Here is a 24,189-nt window from a genome sequence, read left to right as displayed (position 1 = left end):
TGGTTGACAATTTTTTCTTATGATACATTAATCTCTTAGCAAAAATAGCATTCTGCCTGAGTTCTTCTTAGAAAACTGAATGTATATGTCAATGCAAAAAAAAAAAAGTATTGTGTAATGTTAGATACAATTGTGCTGTGCCAACTGAGGATCACTGCATAATTTCAAAGGCATCTTTTAGCTGGGCATGGTGGCTCATACCTGTAATGCTAGCGCTTTGGGAGGCTGAGGTAGGAGGATTGCTTGAGGCCAGGAGTTTAAAACCAACTGGGGCAACAAAGCAGGACTCCAACTCTACAATAAATAAATAAATAAATTAGCTTGGAATAGTGGTGCATGTCTATAGTGCTAGCTACTCGGGAGGCTGAGGTGGGTGGATTGCTTGAGCCCAGGAGTTCAAGCTGCAGTGAGCCATGATTGTGCCAGTTTACTTCAGACTGGGTGGTAGAGAAAGACCCAGTCTCAAAACAAAACTGTCTTTTATATTTTATCTCATATGTGAAATATAGAGGCAAAACATTCACTAGCCCATAAAAAAATCACCTATTGGTTTTTCTATTTCTGAAATGTTGGCATATATGTTCACATATAACCTGGAGAGAATATTTACAGAAAAGCAGGAAGGTACTTTTAAAATGTTGCACTATAGGAGTCTCTCAATTTATGAAGTAGATGTAGTTCTGACCAGGAGGTTTCAGCATGCTAAATCCCGTTATGTTACATTTTAATATTATAGTTAAAATGTAATAATTATGCAAATGTAAAAATGTATAATTAAAACATTTTAGTGTTACAATAGTGGAATTATAAAACAGCATTGAGTCAGGATGATTAGGCCTGGGTTTTACTCTGTTTCACCATCACATGCTTCATGTCATATAATATGACAGCTTTAACAGATGAGTATGATCATTATCTCCTCTCTTCATTGTGAGGAAAACAAATCACAGAAGTTAAATAACTTGCCCAAAGTTGCACAAAGTAGCAGGTGGCAATATTGGGATTCAAGCTCAAGTTGTTTTGCCTCTGTGGCCTGTGTTCTTAAACCATTCAGCTGTGTTACAAGTCCCAAGACTCCCAGAATTGACCTTATTGTTTGGGAGAGGAAGGCTTTAGCTGTGGCTGCCTCCCACTGTAAAATGTCACTTTCTGGCCCCAGCTGCAGTGGATATGCTGGTGTCCATTTCCATAGGGGCCAGAAAGTGTTTTGTCCCCCCACCCTTCATTTTTTGGTAGTTTATTTGGAGTAAGTCAGATTGCTTCCTCTTTTGTACCTGCTGTCTTGAGCATATGCAGAGAATCTATTTCTTCCCACCATGAAGAGTCTGCAGTGCTATCACAGTAAAATAATCAAGCTTCCAATGTTACCCATTACTTTGAAAAATTGTTGACAAACTCAGGGAAGAGAACCAAGCACTTGGAGCGGACAATGGTTTCGGTGTCATTGAGAAGTAACAGCAGCACTAAGACCAAAGAAAAACAGACCAAGAGGGAATAGCTCTAGTAAGAGGCCCACACAAATGCACAAGCCATTGAATATCAAACCAAAGCTAGTTGTCAATATTTCCATTGGGCTAATTTTCCCACTAACCAACTGGACTTACTTTTTTTTTCTTTTTTTGAGACGGAGTCTCTCTCTGTAGCCCAGGCTGGAAGTGCAGTGGTGCTATCTCAGCTCTCTGAGATCGCAGGTCCTGGTTCAGGAAATTCTCCTGCCTCAGCCTCCTGAGTAGCTGGGATTACAGGCATGCGCCACCATACTCAGCTAATTTTTGTATTTTTAGTAGAGATGGGGTTTCACCATGTTAGCCAGGCTGGTCTTGAACTCCTGACCTCATGATCCACCTCCCTTGTCCTCCCAAAGTGCTGGGATTACAGGCATGAGCCACCATGCCCAGCACCAGCTGGACATCTTAATAGAACCAGGTGTTTACCGTGAGAACTGGTTTTCATCCTTGCCATATTTCTTTCCCAGCAACAAAGCATAGTAGTGTATATATTAGTGCAGACAGGTGAGCAGCTGAGTAATTGTAACCACAAGCCTAACCTGCATATGAAGAGCAGGATTGTGTAAATCAGTAATTCTCAATCCTGGCTACACTTTAGAATCACTTTGGGAGCTTTTAAAAACTATAAGTGCCTTGGTTCCACCCCAAGATGTTTGGATTTAATTGGGGCCCAGGCATAAGTAGGTTTTTAAAGCTCCCCAGATGATTTAAAAAGTACAGCTAAGTTTGAGAACCTTTGTATGAATCATTCCAAGCTGTGTTTTTGTTTGATTTCTCCAGGGGAAAGAGTCTTTCCCTGGCAGCATTGCCTGGAAATAAAAATCTGATTGGGGAGTCCTGCTTGCTGGTTGGGCTGGGGCATTTTTATTCTGGTCTTTTCCAGATTGTGCCTGTGCAGCCCCAACTCGCTCCTCCCTTCTACCACACGGGCACCACCACCTTGGCAGGGAGCATGGAGAGCCCCTGTGAGAGAAAAGAGATGAAGGCAACAGAATCCCATAGTTCCTGGTACATAGTTGGTCTTATTACATGTATGTAGATGGATCCCATAGTCTATTTACTTTGGACTTTCATGCCTATGAAAAAACAAAAACTCGTCTTATTGTTTTCATATCAGTGCTAACTTCTGTAATTACTAGTGGCTATTGCATTTTCCTTAACCTTTTCTAAAATGAACCTCATGATGAAAATATATTCAATCCAACAAATGTTTATTGAGGACCTACCATGTATCAGACAAAATAGTAGATGAATATGACAGTATCTATGCTCCCTTTCCAAAGGCTCATTGTCTTATACATGAAAACAAATAATATTCATAAAGAAGTACCACAGGTTATGAGTATTTTAATAGAAATATATGCACATTACAATTGGGGTAAAAGGAGGAGAGGAATACTTCATTATGAGCGACATGAGGGAGCCGTCATTGTGCAAGGTGAAACCTCAGTGTCAAGTTCTATCTTTTCTTCATCCTTCCTTTTGTGACTCAAGGGAGCAGCTACTTCAGAAGCAGCCATATCACTGAGTGGAGTATTTGAGGCTATAATGCTAGATACATGTCTGTTCTTGGAAAAAAGACTGTAAGGACTCACATTGATGTTTTCTCAGCAAGCACCAAAAACTATACTTTTCCTCCAGCTTAGAGAGGGCTGGAAAGATGATGGATATTGGGCAATTTGGTGACCTTTCAGTCTACAGGGCAGCTGACAGTAGAGCTGAGGAAAGAGGAGCTTCTAATATAAGAAGTTAGAATCTGAAGGCCACTTAGTTAAGCAACTGAATTTGAAAATCCAAGCTTCTCTGGGAGTAAGCAGTGTGATAGTCTCCATCCCTGTAGTCCTCTCTACCAAACAGAGTCACCAGATGATAAGTGACATTCATTTGGTTGATAAGTGTTGATATATAGGTAGGAGCTGTTTAATTGCTTATAATTGTCTGATCTGATTTGCTACAAGTACCAAGATGCTTAGAAAGCTCAGATGCTTTTGAGGTACCAGATAGTTCCAGGTAGCGAGTGTATACAAGGATAATATGGAAGAAAGGAAACATATTAGTAGGAGGCTGACTTCTTCCACCTCTCTTAGCAGTGCCTCCTCCACCTCCTGTCATGTGAAAAGGGGTTAATAACTTGGAAAGGGGCATAATTGTGAGGGAATAAGTAGCAAAATCTTGTTCTAGGAGGAGTTTTCTCCTTGCATTTCCTTTGTGTCAGCTTGAGAACATCCGCTTTTGTCCGAAGCTGGAGATGCTCATGACTATGCTTTCATCATGTCTTGTCAGAAATCATAAAGTCCAGAAATTTCCTAACATTCTGTCATCCAAAAGGTTTCTGTCCCCTCTTGGTAATTGAGGCTCTAACATCTCTAATGGCTTATTACTGAGCACATAGGCACTTAGTAAAAGTCAATTCCTTTTTCCTTGACTTACTTGTCTATGTACCCAAGCAAAAATCTTAGGGCTCCTAGTATCTTCTCTTCACTGCTTCCTGGTCTCTGTCATCATCATCAGCAGTAGCAGCATTATTTTCACCATTACAACAATAGCTAACACTTATATAGCTTACTATATGCCAGATACATTCTAAATAATTTATATATTTATATTAATTCATTTATTTACCCAGAAACTTGAAGAAGAGCTATTATTTTTATCTTACACTGATGATCCTAAATGGCAAAGAGGTTTAATAACCCGTCAAAGACAAAAGACCACACAGCTTGTAAGTGGCAGACTTCAAATTTGAAATCAGGTAGTCTCACCTGAAAAGATAAGCACTTAACCATTATCCTATTTTGACTTTATTCACATTAGAAAGAGTATGTCAAGTTTAGTCACATTGATGTTTGTGACTTAATTTCTTATCTTTGCCAGTGGTCTTTTTCATTCTAATAGAAACATTAGCATAACTTGATACAATAAATTTCTAATGGTGGAACTTGAGGCTGGAGATTTTACACATACATGCACGTGCACACACACACACGCTTGTTTTCTGAGAGGAACCACTTAGCTTGTGTCTCACTTTGTGTAAAACAAGCTGTGAGCTCTGATCATTCAAATCATTTTATTCTAAGAATAAAGTGGTCATAATTTCATGTAGGGCTGTCTGCTTTCACAGTTACAGCAAGAAGTTGCCTTGGTAACAGGAATTGGAAAGGATAAAGGACCCAGGAACTTTTGTCAAGACCCATTAAAGTATGCGGAGAGGCTCTGCTTCAGCTGTGCCTCTGCACCTGCTGCTATTGCTTCTTCTGTGGCCATCTCAGAGGCTGAGCTGGGCAGAGGGTGGTGAATTGGAGCCATGGTTGAGCCAGTTTTGGAGAATATGCAAATTAGAAGGGATCTTAGGGGACAATTGCTTCAAGGAAGCTCTCCTGTGAGATTCTAAAGAGGTGGAAGCTTACTGGTGAACAGGAAGTGTCTTACATTTTGGTTGGGTCTGATGATTAGGATCCTTTCGTGAACTGCAGAAGGCATTCTTACTATGAGATGACAGTTCTATGAGATCAGCTTCCTTTGAGACTTCTCCTCCCTAATCTTTGCTTTAGATTTTAGAGTAACACAGTGCGTTCCTGGTCTCTCTTTTATAATAATACAGACTTTTGGGGACAAGAGACATCCTTCTGAGGCATCTCTTTTCCTTCCCTAGTTCCCCCCTTATTCATTATAATTTGCATAGTTTAAAGGCCACTCAGTACCTTCATTGGTACTATTTAGTAGCTCAGTACCTTCAGCTCCCCTCTGGATTTTTTGTTTTTCTACGTCTGTCTTAAAATATGATTTCCAGGACATATTACACATGTGGTCTGACCAGTGCAGGATATACTACAATCATCACTTACCTCAATTTAGATATTATTATCCTAAATGTTGCTCAAGAATTAATCAACTTTTTCATAGGCACATTGCATAGCTCTACCAGAATAGTGGAATAGATTGAACTATTTCATTCTTTTATGATCAGAGAGTCATATTTTCTGCATCATTGGAAAGAGATGGGCAGATTATTTTGTATGAAATATAAGTTAAAATGACATTGATGCTTCTATTATCAGTGTACATTGTATGGAATACTTCAATATACATACTAAAAGGTAGGTATGATTGTTAATACTGGGTGTCAACTTGATTTGATTGAAGGATACAAAGCATTGATCCTGGGTGTGTCTGTGAGGGTGTTGCCAAAAGAGATTTACATTTGAGTCAGTGAGCTGGGGAAGGCAGACCCACCCTTAATCTGGTGGGCACCATATAATCAGCCACCAGAAAATACAAAGCAGGCAGAAAAATGTGAAAAGGTTAGACTGGCTTAGCCTCCCAGCCTCCATCTTTCTCCTGTGCTAGATGCTTCCTGCCCTCAAACATCAGACTCCAAGTTCTTCAGTTTTGGGACTCGGACTGGCTCTCCTAGCTCCTCAGCTTGCAGATAGCCTATTGTGGGACCTTGTGATCATGTAAGCTAATACTTAATAAACTCCCCTTCATATATATTTTATTAGTTCTGTCCCTCTAGAGAATGCTGACTATTACAGATTTTGATGCCAGGAGTGGTTCTAGAAAAATAGAATATTAAGGATGGAGTTTTTTCATTGGTTTTGGGGTTTCTGGAGTTGGCTGCTTAATATGATTAGACCCCAAAATGCTAAGGACTCTACTTTTAATAGTATGGAGAACACTGATAGTTCTTGGCATGAACTGTTTAGAGAGTTATGTAAAATAAATGTGTTTGACACTCCTGATTCACTGCTTGTGAGAGGCAAGGAGTTTAGTGACTCTATACATAATACCTTTGACCATATGTGGACAACCAAGGAACATAATGAAGCTCGTTGGTTGCTCCTAAGTTAACTGGACAAAGTGATGAAATAAAATGATGAATTCAGGGATTCTGTCTCCTGGCTTCAGAAGCAGATACTGAGCCTCAGATCTGCTAAGATTGCCCTGAGTGAGAGTCTTATCTCCTGTAGAGAAAGAGCTGAAATTATGGAGAAATAGACACAAGCTCTTATCATGCGAGTGTCTGACCTGCAATGAAAGGTGCATGCATGGCCTTGCCAGGTGTCTGCTGTTAAAGTGAGGGCATTGATTGGAGAAGAATGGGACCCTGCAACATGGAATGGGGACTTGTAGGAGGACCCTGATGAAGCTGGGGACACTGAGTTTGTAAACTCTGGTGAATCTTTTTTGCCAGAATAAACAGCTTCCCCATCCCCAGTAGTGGCAACATCCCCTCCCTGACCCATGCTGCCATTAGCCTTTCCATCTTTGTCTGGGGAGATAAACCCTGTGCTGCCTGAGGTGACAGTGATGGCCTCCCCTGAGGCAGTTGCCAAGCAAAATAATGTTGATTCTTCTCAGGAGCCACCCTCAACACCCCTGTTTGTTCCTAGACCAATAACTGAAGCCTTGGGGGGCCCCTAGAGGTGAGGTTGAGAGTGTGACCCATGACGAGGTGCACTACACTTGAAAAGAACTACACTGAGTTCTCTAATTTATATAAACATAAATCTGGAGAACAGGCATGGGAATGGATATTAAGGGTTTGAGATAATGGTGAAAGGAGCATAGATTTGCATCAGGCCAATTTATTGATTTGAGCCCACTAAGTAGAGACTCTGCTTCTAATGTTGCAGCTCGAGGAGTTAAAAAAGTTCTAATAGTTTATTTGCTTGGTTAGCAGAAATATGGATTAAAAGATGGCCCACTGTGAGTGAGCTAGAAATGTCTAATCTCCCTTGGTTTAACGTAGAGGAAGGGATCCAAAGGTTTAGGGAGAGTGGGATGGTGGAGTGGATTAGTCAACTTAGATCTACTCATCCCAGGTAGGGGGGTCCAGAAGATATACCCTCGACCAATGCCTTGTGAAATAGATTTGTGATGGCAGCACCTGCAACTTTGAGAAGCCATATAATACCTCTTCTCTATATGTCAGATCTAACAGTGGGAACCTCAGTCACTCAAGTAAAAATGTAAATACAATGGGAATAATTAGATCCCGAGGTGCCACATGGAGGCACTTAACCATCGAAGGCAAGGTGGGTGTAGCTACTGTAATGGACAGCAGAGACAAAGCAGCAACCAGAATAGTGTGACTGGTGTAGAGCTCTGGCTTTGACTAATTAATCATAGTGTTCCTAGAAGTGAAATTGATTGGAAGCCTACTGCATTTCTACTTAATTTATATAAGCAGAAAATTTCTAGGTTGAAAGGAAAAAAGACTAATTTGAATTATAAAAACAGAGAATCAAGGCTCCTCAATCAATATCCAGACTTGAGCCAGTTTATAGACCCAGAACCCTTTGAAGGAAGCGGAGGCAGGTCACCTTAAGGAAGGACCCCACTATATTACCGACAATTCACGCAGTGAATCTTTCTCCTGTCCTTCTCCAAGGAGACCTCCTGACTTTTACCAGGGTAACTGTGCACTGGGGAAAGGGAAATGATTAGACATTTTGGAGACTACTGGACACTGGGTCTGAACTGACATTGATTCCAGGAAACCCAAAACATCATATTGGTCCTCCAGTTAAAGTAGGGGTTTATGGAGATCCAGTGATTTATGGGGTTTTAGCTCAGGTCTGACTTACAGTGGGTCCAGTGGGTCCCTGGACTCATCCTGTGGTCATTTTCCCAGTGCCAGAGTGTGTAATTGGCATAGATACACTTGGCAGCTGGCAGAACCCCCACATTGGCTCCCTGACTAATAGGGTGAGGCCTATTATGGAGGGAAAGGCCAAATGGAAGCCATTACAGCTTTCTCTACCTAGGAAAATAGTAAATCAAGAACCTGTCACATCCCTAGAGGGATTGTGGAAATTAGTGCCATCATGAAGGACTTGAAAGGTGCAGGAGTGGTGATTCCCACCACATCCCTCTTCAACTCTCCCATTTGGCTTGTGCAGAAGATGGATGGATCTTGGAGAATGACAGTGGATTATCGTAAGTGTAACCAAGTGGTGACTCCACTTACAGCTGCTGCACCAGATGTGGTTTCATTACTTGAGCAAAGTGACACATCTCCTGGTACCTGGTATGCAGCCATTGATTTGGCAAATGCTTTTACTCCATTCCTGTCCACAAGGCCCACCAGAAGCAATTTGTCTTCAGCTGGCAAGGCCAGCAATATACCTTTACTGTCCTACCTCAGGGGTGTATAAACTCTCTGGCTTTGTGTCATAGTCTTCTTCAGAGAGACCTTGATTGCCTTTCGCTTCTGCAAGATATCACACTGGTCCATTACATTGATGACATTATGCTGATTGGATCCAGTGAGGAAGAAGTAGCAAACACACTGGACTTATTGGTGAGACATTTGTATGCCAGAGGATGGTAAATAAATCTGACTAAAATTCAGGGACCTTCTACCTCAGTAAAATTTCTAGGGGTCTTGTTGTGTGGGGCCTGTAGAGATATTCTTTCTAAGGTGAAGGACAAGTTGCTGCATTTGGCGCCTCCTACAACCAAGAAAGAGGCAGAACACCTAGTGGGCCTATTTGGATTTTGGAGGCAACACATTCCTCATTTGGTTATGTTACTCTGGCACATTTATTGAGTGACCCGAAAGGCTGCCAGTTTTGAGTGTGGTTAAGAACAGGAGAAGGCTCTGCAACAGGTCCAAGCCGCTATGCAAGCTGCTCTGCCACTGGGCCATATGACCCAGCAGATCCAATGGTGCTTGAGGCATTAGTGGCAGATAGGGATGCTGTTTGGAGACTTTGGCAGGCCCCCATAGGTGAATCATAGTGGAGGCCTCTAGGGTTTTCGAGCAAGGCCCTGCCATCTTCTGCAGATAACTACTCTCCTTTTGAGAGACAGCTCTTGGCCTGTTACTGGGCTTTGGTGGAAACTGAACATTTAACTATGGGTCATCAAGTCACCATGTGACCCGAACTGCCTATCATAGACTGGGTGCTTTCTGTCCCATCTAGCCATAAAGTGGGTTGTGCACAGCAGCATTCCATCATGAAATGGAAGTGGTATATACGTGATCAGGTTTGAGCAGGTCTTGAAGGCATAGGTAAGTTACATGAGGAAGTGGCCCAAATGCCTATGGTCTTCACTCCTGCCACCCTGCCTTCTCTCCAGCCTGCACCAAATGGCCTCATGGGGAGTTCCCTATGATCTGTTGACAGAGGAAGAGAGGACTAGGCCCTGGTTCACAGATGGTTCTGCATGATATGCAGGCACCACCCAAAAGTGGACAGTTGTAGCACTACAGTCCCTTTCTAGGACATCTCTGAAGGAGAGCAGTGAAGGGGAATCTTTCCAGTGGGCAGAACTTCAAGCAGTGCAACTTGTTGTGCACTTTGCATGGAAGGAGAAATGGGCAGATGTGCGATTATATACTGATTCATGGTCTGTAGCCAATGGTTTGGCTGGATGATCAGGGACTTGGAAGAAGCATGATTGGAAAATTGGTGATAAAGAAATTTGGGGAAGAGGTATGGTCTCAGAGTATGGACTTCTCCGAGTAGTCAAAAGCTGTGAAGATATTTGAGCATGTGAGTTCTCACCAACAGGTGACCGCACCCGAGGAGGATTTTAATAATTAAGTGGATAGGATGATCCATTCTGTGGACACCACTCAGCCTCTTTCCCCAGCCACCTCTGTTGTTGCCCAATGGGCCCATGAACAAAGTGGCCATGGTGGCAGGGATGGAGGTTATGCATGGGCACAGCAACATGGACTTCCACTCACCAAAGCATACCTGGGTACAGCCACTGCTGAGTGCCCATTTGCCAGCAGCAGAAACCAACAATGAGCCCTCAATATGGCACCATTCCTGAGGGTGATCAGCCAGCTATCTGGTGGCAGGTTGATTATATTGAACCTCTTCCATGATGGAAAGGGCAGAGGTTTGTCCTCCCTGGAATATACACTTACTCCTGATATTGGTTTGCCTATCCTGCATGTGATGCTTCTGCCATGACTACTATTCGTGGACTCACGGAATGCCTCCTCCACCATCATGGTATTCCACACAGCATTGCCTCTGACCAAGGCACTCACTTAATCGCTAAAGAAATGCAGCAGTGGGCCCATGCTCATGGAATTTGCTGTTCTTACCATGTTCCCCATCATCCTGAAGCAGCTGGATAGAATGGTGGAATGGCCTTTTGAAGTCACCATTACAAAGCCAAATAGGTGGCAATACTTTGCAGGGCTGGGGCAAAATTCTCCAGCGAGCCATGTATGCTCTGAATCAGCATTCAATATATGGTACTCTTTCTCTCATAGCCAGGATTTACGGGTCCAGGAATCAAGGGGTGGAAGTGGAAGTGGCACCACTCACCATCACTCCTAGTGATCCACTAGCAAAATTTTTGCCTCCTGTTCCTGTGGCATTATGTTCTGCTGGCCTAGGGGTCTTAGTTATAGAGGGATGAATGCTGCCCCCAGGAGACACACAATTCTATTAAACTGGAAGTTAAGGTTGCCACCTGGACACTTTGGGCTCCTCCTACCTTTAAGTCAACAGGCTAAGAAGGGAGTTACAGTGTTGGCTGGGGTGATTGACCTGGACTAGTAAGATGAAATCAGTCTACTACTCCACAACGGAGGTAAGGAAGAGTAAGCATGGAATACAAGAGATCCATTAGGGCATCTCTTAGTATCACCATGCCCTGTGATTAAGGTCAATGGGAAACTACAACAGCCCAATCCAGGCAAGACTACAAATTACCCAGACCCTTCAGGAATGAAGGTTTGGGACATTCTACCAGGAAAAAAACACAACCTGCTGAGGTGCTTGCTGAAGACAAAGGGAATACAGAATGGGTAGTAGAAGAAGGTAGTCATCAATACCAGCTATGGCCATGTGACCAGCTGCAGAAACGAGGACTGTAATTGTCATGAGTATTTCCTCCTCCATTTGTTAAAAACATGTTTGTGCATGTATACACTTCTACTAAGAAAATATCTTCATTTTGTTTCATTTCTGCTATATCATGTGACATAAGATTTATTTTATTTATTTTATTTTATTTTATTTTATTTTATTTTTCTTTTATTATTATTATTATTATCATTATTATACTTTAGGTTTTATGGTACATGTGCGCAATGTGCAGGTAAGTTACATATGTATACATGTGCCATGCTGGTGCGCTGTACCCACCAACTTGTCATCTAGCATTAGGTATATCTCCCAATGCTATCCCTCCCCCCTCCCCCCACCCCACAACAGTCCCCGAAGTGTGATGTTCCCCTTCCTGTGTCCATGTGTTCTCATTGTTCAATTCCCACCTATGAGTGAGAATATGCGGTGTTTGGTTTTTTGTTCTTGCGATAGTTTACTGAGAGTGATGGTTTCCAGTTTCATCCATGTCCCTACAAAGGACGTGAACTCATCATTTTTTATGGCTGCATAGTATTCCATGGTGTATATGTGCCACATTTTCTTAATCCAGTCTATCATTGTTGGACATTTGGGTTGGTTCCAAGTCTTTGCTATTGTGAATAATGCCGCAATAAACATACGTGTGCATGTGTCTTTATAGCAGCATGATTTATAGTCCTTTGGGTATATACCCAGTAATGGGATGGCTGGGTCGAATGGAATTTCTAGTTCTAGATCCCTGAGGAATCGCCACACTGACTTCCACAAGGGTTGAACTAGTTTACAGTCCCACCAACAGTGTAAAAGTGTTCCTATTTCTCCACATCCTCTCCAGCACCTGTTGTTTCCTGACTTTTTAATGATTGCCATTCTAACTGGTGTGAGATGGTATCTCATTGTGGTTTTGATTTGCATTTCTCTGATGGCCAGTGATGGTGAGCATTTTTTCATGTGTTTTTTGGCTGCATAAATGTCTTCTTTTGAGAAGTGTCTGTTCATGTCCTTCGCCCACTTTTTGATGGGGTTGTTTGTTTTTTTCTTGTAAATTTGTTGGAGTTCATTGTAGATTCTGGATATTAGCCCTTTGTCAGATGAGTAGGTTGCGAAAATGTTCTCCCATTTTGTAGGTTGCCTGTTCACTCTGATGGTAGTTTCCTTTGCTGTGCAGAAGCTCTTTAGTTTAATTAGATCCCATTTGTCAATTTTGGCTTTTGTTGCCATTGCTTTTGGTGTTTTAGACATGAAGTCCTTGCCCATGCCTATGTCCTGAATGGTAATGCCTAGGTTTTCTTCTAAGGTTTTTATGGTTTTAGGTCTAACATTTAAGTCTTTAATCCATCTTGAATTGATTTTTGTATAAGGTGTAAGGAAGGGATCCAGTTTCAGCTTTCTACATATGGCTAGCCAGTTTTCCCAACACCATTTATTAAATAGGGAATCCTTTCCCCATTTCTTGTTTTTGTCAGGTTTGTCAAAGATCAGATACTTGTAGATATGTGGCATTATTTCTGACGGCTCTGTTCTGTTCCATTGATCTATATCTCTGTTTTGGTACCAGTACCATGCTGTTTTGGTTACTGTAGCCTTGTAGTATAGTTTGAAGTCAGGTAGTGTGATGCCTCCAGCTTTGTTCTTTTGGCTTAGGATTGACTTGGCGATGCGGGCTCTTTTTTGGTTCCATATGAACTTTAAAGTAGTTTTTTCCAATTCTGTGAAGAAAGTCATTGGTAGCTTGATGGGGATGGCATTGAATCTGTAAATTACCTTGGGAAGGATGGCCATTTTCATGATATTGATTCTTCCTACCCATGAGCATGGAATGTTCTTCCATTTGTTTGTATCCTCTTTTATTTCCTTGAGCAGTGGTTTGTAGTTCTCCTTGAAGAGGTCTTTCACATCCCTTGTAAGTTGGATTCCTAGGTATTTTATTCTCTTTGAAGCAATTGTGAATGGGAGTTCACTCATGATTTGGCTCTCTGTTTGTCTGTTATTGATGTATAAGAATGCTTGTGATTTTTGCACATTGATTTTGTATCCTGAGACTTTGCTGAAGTTGCTTATCAGCTTAAGGAGATTTTGGGCTGAGACAATGGGGTTTTCTAGATATACTATCATGTCATCTGCAAACAAGGACAATTTGACTTCCTCTTTTCCTAACTGAATACCCTTGATTTCCTTCTCCTGCCTAATTGCCCTGGCTAGAACTTCCAACACTATGTTGAATAGAAGTGGCGAGAGAGGGCATCCCTGTCTTGTGCCAGTTTTCAAAGGGAATGCTTCCAGTTTTTGCCCATTCAGTATGATATTGGCTGTGGGTTTGTCATAAATAGCTCTTATTATTTTGAGATACGTCCCATCAATACCTAATTTATTGAGAGTTTTTAGCATGAAGGGTTGTTGAATTTTGTCAAAGGCCTTTTCTGCATCTATTGAGATAATCATGTGGTTTTTGTCTTTGGTTCTGTTTATATGCTGGATTACATTTATTGATTTGCGTATATTGAACCAGCCTTGCATCCCAGGGATGAAGCCCACTTGATCATGGTGGATAAGCTTTTTGATGTGCTGCTGGATTCTGTTTGCCAGTATCTTATTGAGGATTTTTGCATCAATGTTCATCAAGGATATTGGTCTAAAATTCTCTTTTTTTGTTGTGTCTCTGCCAGGCTTTGGTATCAGGATGATGCTGGCCTCATAAAATGAGTTAGGGAGGATTCCCTCTTTTTCTATTGATTGGAATAGTTTCAGAAGGAATGGTACCAGCTCCTCCTTGTACCTCTGGTAGAATTCGGCTGTGAACCCATCTGGTCCTGGACTTTTTTTGGTTGGTAAGCTATTGATTATTGCCACAATTTCAGCTCCTGTTATTGGTCTATTCAGAGATTCAACTTCTTCCTGGTTTAGTCTTGGGAGGGTGTATGTGTTGAGGAATTTATCCATTTCTTCTAGATTTTCTAGTTTATTTGCATAGAGGTGTTTGTAATATTCTCTGATGGTAGTTTGTATTTCTGTGGGATCGGTGGTGATATCCCCTTTATCATTTTTTATTGCATCTATTTGATTCTTCTCTCTTTTTTTCTTTATTAATCTTGCTAGCGGTCTATCAATTTTGTTGATCCTTTCAAAAAACCAGCTCCTGGATTCATTTATTTTTTGAAGGGTTTTTTGTGTCTCTATTTCCTTCAGTTCTGCTCTGATTTTAGTTATTTCTTGCCTTCTGCTAGCTTTTGAATGTGTTTGCTCTTGCTTTTCTAGTTCTTTTAATTGTGATGTTAGGGTGTCAATTTTGGATCTTTCCTGCTTTCTCTTGTGGGCATTTAGTGCTATAAATTTCCCTCTACACACTGCTTTGAATGCATCCCAGAGATTCTGGTATGTTGTGTCTTGGTTCTCGTTGGTTTCAAAGAACATCTTTATTTCTGCCTTCATTTCGTTATGTACCCAGTAGTCATTCAGGAGCAGGTTGTTCAGTTTCCACGTAGTTGAGCGGTTTTGAGTGAGATTCTTAATCCTGAGTTCTAGCTTGATTGCACTGTGATCTGAGAGACAGTTTGTTACAATTTCTGTTCTTTTACATTTATTGAGGAGAGCTTTACTTCCAAGTATATGATCAATTTTGGAATAGGTGTGGTGTGGTGCTGAAAAAAATGTATATTCTGTTGATTTGGGGTGGAGAGTTCTGTAGATGTCTATTAGGTCCGCTTGGTGCAGAGCTGAGTTCAATTCCTGGGTATCCTTGTTGACTTTCTGTCTCGTTGATCTGTCTAATGTTGACAGTGGGGTGTTAAAGTCTCCCATTATTAATGTGTGGGAGTCTAAGTCTCTTTGTAGGTCACTCAGGACTTGCTTTATGAATCTCGGTGCTCCTGTATTGGGTGCATATATATTTAGGATAGTTAGCTCTTCTTGTTGAATTAATCCCTTTACCATTATGTAATGGCCTTCTTTGTCTCTTTTGATCTTTGTTGGTTTAAAGTCTGTTTTATCAGAGACTAGGATTGCAACCCCTGCCTTTTTTTGTTTTCCATTTGCTTGGTAGATCTTCCTCCATCCTTTTATTTTGAGCCTATGTGTGTCTCTGCACGTGAGATGGGTTTCCTGAATACAGCACACTGATGGGTCTTGAGTCTTTATCCAATTTGCCAGTCTGTGTCTTTTAATTGGAGCATTTAGTCCATTTACATTTAAAGTTAATATTGTTATGTGTGAATCTGATCCTGTCATTATGATGTTAGCTGGATATTTTTCTCATTAGTTGATGCAGTCTCTTCCTAGTCTCGATGGTCTTTACATTTCGGTATGATTTTGCAGTGGCTGGTACCGGTTATGCCTTTCCATGTTTAGCGCTTCCTTCAGGAGCTCTTTTAGGGCAGGCCTGGTGGTGACAAAATCTCTCAGCATTTGCTTGTCTGTAAAGTATTTTATTTCTCCTTCACTTATGAAGCTTAGTTTGGCAGGATATGAAATTCTGGGTTGAAAATTCTTTTCTTTAAGAATGTTGAATATTGGCCCCCACTCTCTTCTGGCTTGTAGGGTTTCTGCCGAGAGATCCGCTGTTAGTCTGATGGGCTTCCCTTTGATGGTAACCCGACCTTTCTCTCTGGCTGCCCTTAACATTTTTTCCTTCATTTCAACTTTGGTGAATCTGACAATTATGTGTCTTGGAGTTGCTCTTCTTGAGGAGTATCTTTGTGGCGTTCTCTGTATTTCCTGAATCTGAATGTTGGCCTGCCTTGCTAGATTGGGGAAGTTCTCCTGGATAATATCCTGCAGAGTGTTTTCCAACTTGTTTCCATTCTCCCCGTCACTTTCAGGTACACCAATCAGACGTAGATTTGGTCTTTTCACATAGTCCCACATTTCTTGGAGGCTTTGCTCATTTCTTTTTATTCTTTTTTCTCTAAACTTCCCTTCTCACTTCATTTCATTCATTTCATCTTCCAGGGCTGATACCCTTTCTTCCATTTGATTGCATCGGCTCCTGAGGCTTCTGCATTCTTCACGTAGTTCTCGAGCCTTGGTTTTCAGCTCCATCAGCTCCTTTAAGCACTTCTCTGTATTGGTTATTCTAGTTATACATTCTTCTAAATTTTTTTCAAAGTTTTCAACTTCTTTGCCTTTGGTTTGAATATCCTCCCGTAGCTCGGAGTAATTTGATCGTCTGAAGCCTTCTTCTCTCAGCTCGTCAAAGTCATTCTCCGTCCAGCTTTGTTCCGTTGCTGGTGAGGAACTGCGTTCCTTTGGAGGAGGAGAGGTACTCTGGTTTTTAGAGTTTCCAGTTTTTCTGCTCTGTTTTTTCCCCATCTTTGTGGTTTTATCTACTTTTGGTCTTTGATGATGGTGATGTACAGATGGGTTTTTGGTGTGGATGTCCTTTCTGTTAGTTTTCCTTCTAACAGACAGAACCCTCAGCTGCAGGTCTGTTGGAGTACCTGGCCGGCCGTGTGAGGTGTCAGTCTGCCCCTGCTGGGGGGTGCCTCCCAGTTAGGCTGCTCGGGGGTCAGGGGTCAGGGACCCACTTGAGGAGGCAGTCAGCCGGTTCTCAGATCTCCAGCTGCGTGCTGGGAGAACCACTGCTCTCCTCACAGCTGTCAGACAGGGACATTTAAGTCTGCAAAGGTTACTGCTGTCTTTTTGTTTGTCTGTGCCCTGCCCCCAGAGGTGGAGCCTACAGAGGCAGGCAGGCCTCCTTGAGCTGTGGTGGGCTCCACCCAGTTCAAGCTTCCAGGCTGCTTTGTTTACCTAAGGAAGCCTGGGCAATGGCGGGCGCCCCTCCCCCAGCCTCGCGGCCGACTTGCTGTTTGATCTCAGACTGCTGTGCTAGCAATCAGCGAGACTCCGTGGGCGTAGGACCCTCTGAGCCAGGTGCGGGCTATACTCTCCTGGGGCACTGGTTCCTAAGCCCGTCGGAAAAGCACAGTATTCGGGTGGGAGTGGCCCGATTTTCCAGGTGCCGTCTGTCACCCCTGGAAAGGGAGCTCCCTGACCCCTTGCGCTTCCCGAGTGAGGCAATGCCTCGCCCCTGCTTCGGCTGGCACACAGTGCGCTCACCCACTGACCTGCGCCCACTGTCTGGCACTCCCTAGTGAGATGAACACGGTACCTCAGATGGAAATGCAGAAATCACCCGTCTTCTGCGTCGCTCGCGCTGGGAGCTGTAGACCGGAGCTGTTCCTATTCGGCCATCTTGGCTCCTCCCCCCGACATAAGATTTATTGACTTCACATCAGCATTTAAGTATTGTTAACTTTATGTAATAGTATTTGGGTTGGGGATTGGTTCATTTCCAGTTGTATGAAAAATAGTTAATTTATGTTAGGCATAATTATGACTTTATTATTGTCTTTATTTGAAGATTATGTATGATCTCAGGAGCTGTGTATGAATTCAAGTTGACAAGGGGTGGGCTTGTGATGGTTAATACTGAGTGTCAATTTGATTAGATTGAAGGATACAAAGTATTGATCCTGGGTGTGTCTCTGAGGGTGCCAAAGGAGATTAACATTTGAGTCAGTGGGCTGGGGAAGGCAGATTCACTCTTAATCTGGTGGGCACCACCTAATCAGCTCCCAGGCCTCCCAGCCTACATCTTTCTCCCATGCTGGATGCTTCCTGCCCTCAAACATTGGACTCCAAGTTCTTCAGTTAGGAGAAGAGTTAATAGTTAAACTCAGGAGTTAAACTGAGTTAAACTTGAGACTATGACTGGCCCTCCTAGCTCCTCAAGCTTGCAGACAGCCTATTTTGGGACCCTGTGATCATGTATGTTAATACTTAATAAACTTCTCTATCTATCTCTCTGTCTGTCTGTCTATCTATCTGTCTGTCTGTCTATCTATCTATCTATCTATCTATCTATCTATCTCCTATTATTTCTGTCTCTCTAGAGAACCCTGACTAATATAGTAGGCTTGATGGTTAAAACATCTTACTTAGCTTTGTTCCTCTGATTAAAAATAGGTATTCCATTGTTGACCGCAGGAATCTGTCTGTGACTTATTAACAGCATGCCATTAAACTGTCACTGAGAGGAATGGGATGAGAGAAAATGCAGAGCAGTATTTGACTTCTAATTTCAGGCTCAGTAGGGGTGTCTTCCTTAGTGTACTCAGAAAGAAATGAAGGAAGAGAAACTGGAAGAGAGATAAGGTGTGATTTTCTCTCCACATCTAAGGTGGAGAGAAGGATAAATAAACTGAGCTACTCTTTTATTTGGGTCATGCCTTCATAATATGAAAGGTAGCATAATATGGAAAAGTGAAGTTCAAGAATTAGACACACCTGAGTCTGAATTCTGGCTCTGGCACATATGATGTTAGATGTCTTGAGTAGGAATACAACTGGCTTTTAAAATTTCCAATGAACTTATAATACACTGGGAAGATGATAAATTTTATTTAAAAAAAGGTACCAGAAATATACCAATGTATAGGAAGGAGATACTATGAGTAGTTTCCATGAGAGGGTATTCTTGATGGAAGTTTTATCTAAGTTAATCCTTGAAGAGCCATAGGAGTTTGACTAGCAGAAATGACAGGGGAGACAGAATTCTAGGGAGAAGAAGAGGCAGGAGCATAAATGGAGTAGTGGTGATGGGATATTGGGGAACTAATGTTTGCTGAGCCTTTTGTACCTGTCAGACATATGTGTCCAGCAGTTATACATGTTGTGTTATTGAATCCTCACAACAACTAGTTTTCTGAGCACTTCCTAGGTGCCAGTCACATAGGAGTACCTCAATAATATTCAAACCAGATGCCTTTACTTTTTCATCTCATTTTTTTTTTCTGTTTTTGATTAAGCCAATCTTGGTGAATTGAAGTCAAAGACTCTTTACTCACTATTATTCTATGAAGTCTATTTTCTTCTCTGCCACTGTCAAATAAATTCTGAGAACATTCGAAGCTGAGAAATTTGGGAGCACAATTCCAGGAATAAGGAAGAAATTTGCCACAGAAACTCACCCCGTATTGTATAGGCCTTGTCTTTCAGCCCTATGCAATTATGCGTGAATCGGCTTCCTAGGAAGTAGAGAACATTTGAACAATGCTAGCTTGGCACTTTATGGATGGGGCTCTGAGCCAGAGCCTTATCTTTTAAGATTTCATCCAGCTGTAAGTGCTAATTTTATGACATCCTAGCCTCACTTTGTAAATAACAATTATTTGGGGGAAATAATGGAATGGGGGTATTTTTTTCTAGGGTGGAAGATATATTTTGAAGTTATTAGTAGTAAAATATGTCATTGGAAATGCTGTTGCTTAGGGTCATTCATATTGCTTTATCTCTTGCACATTTGATTTTTTGCCCCCAAACAAGGATATGTCCTTAGATGAGATGAGGATGCCTCAGAATAGAATGTTAACATTAGTCTTTGGAATTAGTGACTGAGGCAACATTTTCTTTTGGAGGCAATTGACCACAGTCATCTACCCAGAGCACTAAAAAGAGTTAGCAGGAGACTGGAAAAGAAGTGAAATTCTCCTTTTCATTGCCTGTGGTAGATAAATGCCATATTGTCATCAGAAATAAATCAGAGTATTGCAAAGCAACAGATCTGTCTTTAACTCCAGGTGTCAGTTCTGTCAGATTGGAATATATGGATAGTGGCTGAGGGAGGATATCTCTGCCATCTGTTTCTCAGGAGACTTTAAGTAATAAATAGATTCCAATTGGAACTGGTGTGAGATGGTTTAAATTTGACCTTCACTGAGATCCATGCAAGTCTGATGAATAGACCACTTCCTATTTTGTAAGAACCGGGCTTTTGGCCAGGAACATTCTTGTGGATGTTCTAAATTGTGACATGAGTCTGTCCAGTCATGGTCCTCCATTGTCATGGCCATGGTGATGTGCCCAGAGATAGCCATACAACTAATTCAGCCCGTTTGCTGTGCTTAGGGAAATAGAGTTCTGTGGTTGGCAGTCCATGTCAAGAATGCATGATTTACATGACAGAAGAATGTTATCTGAGGAAAATGATGGTGCTAGACAGACACAAAGGGTGGATACCCACTATAGGGAGAAGTGTGAAAACAAAGTGTGAACCAGGAAAGGGGAAGGGAAAGCAAGAGTCAAAAAGTAAAGGGTGCTAGTATGCAAGTTAAGAATTAGTTTACCCAGCTGTTAGCAGTGCTTATCTTGTGGGGTGAAGGGTAATTTTTAGGAAATTATCAATTTTAAGCCATATAATCCTATGGTATTTTCTACATTTATATATTACTTTTGCATTCAGAAAAACATCAATTTAGGACATATTTATTATCAACTTATATATGTCTAATATTAGAAATATAAGATATACCCCCCAGGAAACTTACTGCAGAAGACTATATTAAAGGAAACTTTTATGGTGAGAACCCAGAGAGTTTTATGCTCCTCCATAGAATATCTAAAGTGTGTGCAGTTTGGATTTAGGAGTTAAACTGTATAACTAACATATCTAGTAGAGTGTGCATATGTCCAAAAGAAGTTACACAATAAATGTTAGCTTCCTTTCCTTTTCCTTATTTTTTCAAAATTATCTGGACATTGGTCATTCCTGAATTTAAAAACAAGCAATGAACTACTAGGAAAATAATCTTTTGGAGTATCAATGACATTGCTCCTGTTCCTTAAGATATAATCAAATTCATTAAACACTCAAATGATTTATGTGCAAGTGGAGGGTATTTTCTTCCTCAAAAGCTCAAGGACTTACAAGATAACTTGAGAGGTTAAGGTTATCCTATATCCAGGTGAGAGAAAGAACCTGACACTGGAGGAAGCTGAATGTGGAATTTTTGTTGCGCATTACTAATTTGGCAGCTTGTATGTAGACTGTATTAGTCTGTTTTCATACTGCTGATAAAGACATACCTGAGACTGGGCAATTTACAAAAGAAAGAGGTCTAATGGACTTACTGTTCCACGTGGCTGGAGAGGCCTCACAATCATGGTGGAAGGTGAAAGGCATGCCTCACATGGTGGCAGACAAGAGAAGATAGCTTGTGCAGGGGAATTCTCCTTTTTAAAACCATCAGAGCTTATGAGACTTACTCACTGTCACAAGGACAGCATGGGAAAGACCTGTCCCCATGATTCAATTACCTCCCACCAGGTCCCTCCCACAATATGTGGGAATTCAAGATAAGATTTTGGTGGGGAGACAGCCAAACCATATCATTCTGCCCTGGCCCCTCCCAAATCTCATGCCCTCACATTTCAAAACCAATCATGCCTTCCCAACAATCCCCCAGAGCCTTTACTCATTTCAGCATTAACTCAAAGTCCACAGTCTGAAGTCTCATCTGAGACAAGGCAAGCCGCTTCCACCTGTGAGCCTGTAAAATCAAAAGCAAGTTGGTTACTTCCTAGATACAATGGGGGTACAGGTATGGGTAAATACAGCCATTCCAAATGGGAGAAATTGGCCAAAACAAAGGGGCTACAGGCCCCATGCAAGTCCAAAATCCAATGGGGCAGTCAAATCTTAAAGCTCCAGAATGATCTCCTTTGACCCCATGTCTCACATCCAGGTCATGTGAGATGCAAGAGGTGGGCTCCCATGGACTTGGGCAGCTTCACCCCTATGGCTTTGCAGGCTACAGCCACTATCCAGGCTGCTTTCACAGGCTGGTGTTGAGTGTGGTTTTTCCAGGTGCATGGTGCAAGCTGTTGATGGAGCTATCATTCTGGGATCTGGAGGACGGTGGCCTTCTTCTCACAGCTCCACTAGACAGTGCCCCAGTAGGGACTCTGTGTGGGGGCTCCGACCCCACATTTCCCTTCTGCACTGCCCTAGCAGAGGTTCTCCATGAGGGTCCTTCCCTGCAGCAAACTTCTGCCTGGGCATCCGGGCGTTTCCGTACATCCTCTGAAATCTAGGTGGAGGTTCCCAAACCTCACTTCTTGACTTCTGTGCCCTGGCAAGCTCAACAACAAGTGGAAGCTGCCAAAGCTTGGGCAATTTATAAAAGAAGGAGGTTTATGGACTTACAGTTCCACGTGGCTGGAGAGGCCTCACAATCATGGTAGAAAGTGAAAGGCACATCTCACATGGCAGCAGACAAGAGAAGAGAGCTTGTGCAGGGAAACTCCCCTTTTTAAAACCATCAGATCTCATGAGATTTATTCACTATCATGAGAATAGCATGGGAAACACCTGCCTCCATGATTCAATTACCTTCCACTGGGTCCCTCCCACAACATGTGGGAATTCAAAATGAGATTTGGGTGGGTGGGGACAAAGACAAACTATATCATAGATCATACCAAATTTCTCTATGTTAATAAAGTTGCTTTTGCACTGAAAATTACTATTGAAGGTGATTTCCAAAGAACTCATGCCTGAACAATATCAAAGGATACAATTCTTCACAATCATGTCTCACTTGCACCTCTGGGCAAACTGATTAGAAAGACGCGGTCACTATTCATGAGAAGCACTAGGGCCAAACTCAACCAGGGCTAAACTTGACCAATGTGAGGCAGGTGCAGAACTATGGTGGAAATCACCACATGAGGCCAATCCAAGGTTAAAGAGAGGATAGAGATGAGAGTCAAGAGCATTCTGAGGTCTGTCTAGGAGTATGGCCAAGGCAGCTAGTGAAGTTCTAGGGGACATCATGGGCACCAGAAGATGCTTGGGGTATGCTTTGAGAAGAGCATTCTCCAGGGGTTCAAAGCTGCACTAATTCAACATCTGGGAATGAAGAAGGCATTGAAAATGGCCTTCTTTTTCAATTTGATAGACAAATTTTATAGATAAACTTAGCAAGATAATTTTTAAGAACCTGTATTTTTGTTTCAGAGCAAAAGTCCTGGATGCAGTGTAGAAAATAGATTGGACTAGAGCAAGATCAAAAGTTTTTAAAGAAGTGGACCTCTTTCTTCATACTCCTTATATGGAAGAAAATACAACCAGTTTTTCTCTGCCTTCCAGACTTGAGGACCACAAGACTTTCCCTTTAAGAGAGTTCCAATTATTTCATCATAAAATTTCTTTCAGTTGCCAGATTTTGGGATTCTTGTTTGAAGAATGCTGGGAAGAAGTGTGTTTGTTTTGTGAATCATGTATTCCCAAGTCCAGTCCAAGGACATGCCTAAACATTCCTGTATTTATTTCTAAAACAATGATTCTGTAATGGAAACATGTTTTGGCACCCAATTTATCATGCCACTATGACAAATGTACTGGAAAAAACCATGACTTTTTATAACCACTTTCTCTCAGAGATACTCTCTCATACCTCTAACTCTGCTTTGTGACAAGTATATATGCTCATGAAGATTAAATCGTATACAGAATGAAGTATTTCACCTAGATCCTGACACGTAGTAGATCAATGACTGCTAGTTATTAATGGTTATAATCACCAGCATCCACAGCATTATCATCACCATTCTGGTTGCAAGTTTGGTATGCAAGTACCATGGCAGTGGGAGGGATATTTCTTGAACCCATCCTTTCTAAATGCTAGAAAATATATGGAGGAGGGAGTACTCCCACTATAGGAGACTGCTTTATGAAAGTATGCTCATGGACTAGCAAGCTGAAAAACAGTGATAGCTCTGCTTTCAACTCTAGTCTTGGGATTCTTATGAAAGGTAGACTCTCTTTCATGCCAGAGACTAAACCAGAATGGTTTGTGGACTTTGAATAGTGGCTAGCTGTGGTTAGTACTTTTACAGTCTCATCTCAAACCACATTCTCCCTGCTCTACCCTGCTTCAGCCACACTGGCCTCCCTCGAGCTCTTTTAGTCCATAAGCCTCTTATTTTCTAGGGATATCACCTGGGCTATGCCCTGTGTCTAAACTGTCCTTCTCTCAGTTCTTCACATGCCTTGGAGGCCCTTT

General features: G+C 41.8%; 1 long non-coding RNA gene across 2 annotated transcripts in view; it reads left to right on the top strand.

Annotated features, from left to right (window-relative positions):
• Nucleotides 1–23,498, top strand: part of LOC129048312 (uncharacterized) — a 63,046-nt gene extending 39,548 nt beyond the window's left edge. For both annotated transcript variants that reach the window (XR_008510544.2, XR_010141594.1), the window contains one exon: nucleotides 23,142–23,498. This is a non-coding gene — a long non-coding RNA (uncharacterized LOC129048312). The remainder of the gene's footprint in view (nucleotides 1–23,141) is intronic.
• Nucleotides 23,499–24,189: the final 691 nt, after the last annotated feature.

This window comes from Pongo abelii, chromosome 8 (assembly GCF_028885655.2).
Source record: "Pongo abelii isolate AG06213 chromosome 8, NHGRI_mPonAbe1-v2.0_pri, whole genome shotgun sequence".
Lineage (NCBI taxonomy): Eukaryota > Metazoa > Chordata > Mammalia > Primates > Hominidae > Pongo > Pongo abelii.
This window is presented reverse-complemented; position numbering and strand designations above follow the sequence as displayed.